At 47.8% G+C, this 5532-nt stretch overlaps 1 non-coding gene across 1 annotated transcript; it reads left to right on the forward strand.

The window, feature by feature from the left end:
* The first annotated feature begins 5459 nt into the window (after nt 1–5459).
* On the forward strand, nt 5460–5532 carry Trnat-ggu (transfer RNA threonine (anticodon GGU)). Its single transcript has one exon. It is a non-coding gene; the product is annotated as a tRNA-Thr (tRNA).

Genomic DNA, 5532 nt, shown 5'->3' on the forward strand with positions numbered 1-5532 from the left:
TTTCAATACCCTACCGCATTTTTGCCTTTGCCTTCCGAGACTTTCTTGACTGCCGACCCTCATTAGTCTTAATTTAACGAGCCCCTGATTTCCCACTGTTATTTGCTATATATATATATATATATATATATATATATATATATATATATATATATATATATATATATATATATATATATATTTATATATACATATATATATATATATATATACATACATATATATATATATATATACATATATATATATATATATATATATATATATATATATATATATATATATATATATATATATATATATACATAACACACAACACACAAATAAGGGTTGGCAGTCGAGAAAACCTCGGAAAGCAAAGGGGAGGATGTGGTAGATCATTGAAACAGATTAAGAATTTGGAAAGAAAGAAAGAAAGTGAAGAAAAAATGCCCGCCAGGTGGGATCCGAACCCACGACCTCCAGAATACCGGTCTGGTGCGATAACCACTACGCTACCGGCGGGGCGATTTTCCCATTCACTTTCTGGGGTATTTATGTTAGGTATGTTTGTTTCCTGTGCTTGGGGGTGTTAGCCAGCGCCATTCGGACTAATCGGGGTGAAGGGGACCTTCTTTTTAACCCCCGGGTCGTGACTCGAGTGTCTACGACATGTCCAGAGTGGTCGACCAGCTTTGAACCCTCTTAAGCTCCCTTTGGCAACAAGACTGCCAGAACCGAGGCCCTCGCTATGCATGTAGCGAATCAGAATAGGAAATGAGGGGCTCGTTGAAAATAACACACAAATAAGGGTTGGCAGTCGAGAAAACCTCGGAAAGCAAAGGGGAGGATGTGGTAGATCATTGAAACAGATTAAGAATTTGGAAAGAAAGAAAGAAAGTGAAGAAAAAATGCCCGCCAGGTGGGATCCGAACCCACGACCTCCAGAATACCGGTCTGGTGCGATAACCACTACGCTACCGTCGGGGCGATTTTCCCATTCACTTTCTGGGGTATTTATGTTAGGTATGTTTGTTTCCTGTGCTTGGGGGTGTTAGCCAGCGCCATTCGGACTAATCGGGGTGAAGGGGACCTTCTTTTTAACCCCCGGGTTGTGACTCGAGTGTCTACGACATGTCCAGAGTGGTCGACCAGCTTTGAACCCTCTTAAGCTCCCTTTGGCAACAAGACTGCCAGAACCGAGGCCCTCGCTATGCATGTAGCGAATCAGAATAGGAAATGAGGGGCTCGTTGAAAATAACACACAAATAAGGGTTGGCAGTCGAGAAAACCTCGGAAAGCAAAGGGGAGGATGTGGTAGATCATTGAAACAGATTAAGAATTTGGAAAGAAAGAAAGAAAGTGAAGAAAAAATGCCCGCCAGGTGGGATCCGAACCCACGAACTCCAGAATACCGGTCTGGTGCAATAACCACTACGCTACCGGCGGGGCGATTTTCCCATTCACTTTCTGGGGTATTTATGTTAGGTATGTTTGTTTCCTGTGCTTGGGGGTGTTAGCCAGCGCCATTCGGACTAATCGGGGTGAAGGGGACCTTCTTTTTAACCCCCGGGTTGTGACTCGAGTGTCTACGACATGTCCAGAGTGGTCGACCAGCTTTGAACCCTCTTAAGCTCCCTTTGGCAACAAGACTGCCAGAACCGAGGCCCTCGCTATGCATGTAGCGAATCAGAATAGGAAATGAGGGGCTCGTTGAAAATAACACACAAATAAGGGTTGGCAGTCGAGAAAACCTCGGAAAGCAAAGGGGAGGATGTGGTAGATCATTGAAACAGATTAAGAATTTGGAAAGAAAGAAAGAAAGTGAAGAAAAAATGCCCGCCAGGTGGGATCCGAACCCACGACCTCCAGAATACCGGTCTGGTGCGATAACCACTACGCTACCGGCGGGGCGATTTTCCCATTCACTTTCTGGGGTATTTATGTTAGGTATGTTTGTTTCCTGTGCTTAGGGGTGTTAGCCAGCGCCATTCGGACTAATCGGGGTGAAGGGGACCTTCTTTTTAACCCCCGGGTCGTGACTCGAGTGTCTACGACATGTCCAGAGTGGTCGACCAGCTTTGAACCCTCTTAAGCTCCCTTTGGCAACAAGACTGCCAGAACCGAGGCCCTCGCTATGCATGTAGCGAATCAGAATAGGAAATGAGGGGCTCGTTGAAAATAACACACAAATAAGGGTTGGCAGTCGAGAAAACCTCGGAAAGCAAAGGGGAGGATGTGGTAGATCATTGAAACAGATTAAGAATTTGGAAAGAAAGAAAGAAAGTGAAGAAAAAATGCCCGCCAGGTGGGATCCGAACCCACGACCTCCAGAATACCGGTCTGGTGCGATAACCACTACGCTACCGGCGGGGCGATTTTCCCATTCACTTTCTGGGGTATTTATGTTAGGTATGTTTGTTTCCTGTGCTTGGGGGTGTTAGCCAGCGCCATTCGGACTAATCGGGGTGAAGGGGACCTTCTTTTTAACCCCCGGGTCGTGACTCGAGTGTCTACGACATGTCCAGAGTGGTCGACCAGCTTTGAACCCTCTTAAGCTCCCTTTGGCAACAAGACTGCCAGAACCGAGGCCCTCGCTATGCATGTAGCGAATCAGAATAGGAAATGAGGGGCTCGTTGAAAATAACACACAAATAAGGGTTGGCAGTCGAGAAAACCTCGGAAAGCAAAGGGGAGGATGTGGTAGATCATTGAAACAGATTAAGAATTTGGAAAGAAAGAAAGAAAGTGAAGAAAAAATGCCCGCCAGGTGGGATCCGAACCCACGACCTCCAGAATACCGGTCTGGTGCAATAACCACTACGCTACCGGCGGGGCGATTTTCCCATTCACTTTCTGGGGTATTTATGTTAGGTATGTTTGTTTCCTGTGCTTAGGGGTGTTAGCCAGCGCCATTCGGACTAATCGGGGTGAAGGGGACCTTCTTTTTAACCCCCGGGTCGTGACTCGAGTGTCTACGACATGTCCAGAGTGGTCGACCAGCTTTGAACCCTCTTAAGCTCCCTTTGGCAACAAGACTGCCAGAACCGAGGCCCTCGCTATGCATGTAGCGAATCAGAATAGGAAATGAGGGGCTCGTTGAAAATAACACACAAATAAGGGTTGGCAGTCGAGAAAACCTCGGAAAGCAAAGGGGAGGATGTGGTAGATCATTGAAACAGATTAAGAATTTGGAAAGAAAGAAAGAAAGTGAAGAAAAAATGCCCGCCAGGTGGGATCCGAACCCACGACCTCCAGAATACCGGTCTGGTGCGATAACCACTACGCTACCGGCGGGGCGATTTTCCCATTCACTTTCTGGGGTATTTATGTTAGGTATGTTTGTTTCCTGTGCTTGGGGGTGTTAGCCAGCGCCATTCGGACTAATCGGGGTGAAGGGGACCTTCTTTTTAACCCCCGGGTCGTGACTCGAGTGTCTACGACATGTCCAGAGTGGTCGACCAGCTTTGAACCCTCTTAAGCTCCCTTTGGCAACAAGACTGCCAGAACCGAGGCCCTCGCTATGCATGTAGCGAATCAGAATAGGAAATGAGGGGCTCGTTGAAAATAACACACAAATAAGGGTTGGCAGTCGAGAAAACCTCGGAAAGCAAAGGGGAGGATGTGGTAGATCATTGAAACAGATTAAGAATTTGGAAAGAAAGAAAGAAAGTGAAGAAAAAATGCCCGCCAGGTGGGATCCGAACCCACGACCTCCAGAATACCGGTCTGGTGCGATAACCACTACGCTACCGGCGGGGCGATTTTCCCATTCACTTTCTGGGGTATTTATGTTAGGTATGTTTGTTTCCTGTGCTTGGGGGTGTTAGCCAGCGCCATTCGGACTAATCGGGGTGAAGGGGACCTTCTTTTTAACCCCCGGGTCGTGACTCGAGTGTCTACGACATGTCCAGAGTGGTCGACCAGCTTTGAACCCTCTTAAGCTCCCTTTGGCAACAAGACTGCCAGAACCGAGGCCCTCGCTATGCATGTAGCAAATCAGAATAGGAAATGAGGGGCTCGTTGAAAATAACACACAAATAAGGGTTGGCAGTCGAGAAAACCTCGGAAAGCAAAGGGGAGGATGTGGTAGATCATTGAAACAGATTAAGAATTTGGAAAGAAAGAAAGAAAGTGAAGAAAAAATGCCCGCCAGGTGGGATCCGAACCCACGACCTCCAGAATACCGGTCTGGTGCGATAACCACTACGCTACCGGCGGGGCGATTTTCCCATTCACTTTCTGGGGTATTTATGTTAGGTATGTTTGTTTCCTGTGCTTGGGGGTGTTAGCCAGCGCCATTCGGACTAATCGGGGTGAAGGGGACCTTCTTTTTAACCCCCGGGTCGTGACTCGAGTGTCTACGACATGTCCAGAGTGGTCGACCAGCTTTGAACCACTCTGGACATGTCGTAGACACTCGAGTCACGACCCGGGGGTTAAAAAGAAGGTCCCCTTCACCCCGATTAGTCCGAATGGCGCTGGCTAACACCCCCAAGCACAGGAAACAAACATACCTAACATAAATACCCCAGAAAGTGAATGGGAAAATCGCCCCGCCGGTAGCGTAGTGGTTATCGCACCAGACCGGTATTCTGGGGGTCGTGGGTTCGGATCCCACCTGGCGGGCATTTTTTCTTCACTTTCTTTCTTTCTTTCCAAATTCTTAATCTGTTTCAATGATCTACCACATCCTCCCCTTTGCTTTCCGAGGTTTTCTCGACTGCCAACCCTTATTTGTGTGTTATTTTCAACGAGCCCCTCATTTCCTATTCTGATTCGCTACATGCATAGCGAGGGCCTCGGTTCTGGCAGTCTTGTTGCCAAAGGGAGCTTAAGAGGGTTCAAAGCTGGTCGACCACTCTGGACATGTCGTAGACACTCGAGTCACGACCCGGGGGTTAAAAAGAAGGTCCCCTTCACCCCGATTAGTCCGAATGGCGCTGGCTAACACCCCCAAGCACAGGAAACAAACATACCTAACATAAATACCCCAGAAAGTGAATGGGAAAATCGCCCCGCCGGTAGCGTAGTGGTTATCGCACCAGACCGGTATTCTGGAGGTCGTGGGTTCGGATCCCACCTGGCGGGCATTTTTTCTTCACTTTCTTTCTTTCTTTCCAAATTCTTAATCTGTTTCAATGATCTACCACATCCTCCCCTTTGCTTTCCGAGGTTTTCTCGACTGCCAACCCTTATTTGTGTGTTATTTTCAACGAGCCCCTCATTTCCTATTCTGATTCGCTACATGCATAGCGAGGGCCTCGGTTCTGGCAGTCTTGTTGCCAAAGGGAGCTTAAGAGGGTTCAAAGCTGGTCGACCACTCTGGACATGTCGTAGACACTCGAGTCACGACCCGGGGGTTAAAAAGAAGGTCCCCTTCACCCCGATTAGTCCGAATGGCGCTGGCTAACACCCCCAAGCACAGGAAACAAACATACCTAACATAAATACCCCAGAAAGTGAATGGGAAAATCGCCCCGCCGGTAGCGTAGTGGTTATCGCACCAGACTGGTATTCTGGAGGTCGTGGGTTCGGATCCCACCTGGCGGG

Source organism: Haemaphysalis longicornis, unplaced genomic scaffold, assembly GCF_048455015.1.
Source record: "Haemaphysalis longicornis isolate Haplotype H1 unplaced genomic scaffold, Haemaphysalis longicornis Haplotype H1 scaffold_16, whole genome shotgun sequence".
In the NCBI taxonomy this organism is placed as follows: Eukaryota; Metazoa; Arthropoda; class Arachnida; order Ixodida; family Ixodidae; genus Haemaphysalis; species Haemaphysalis longicornis.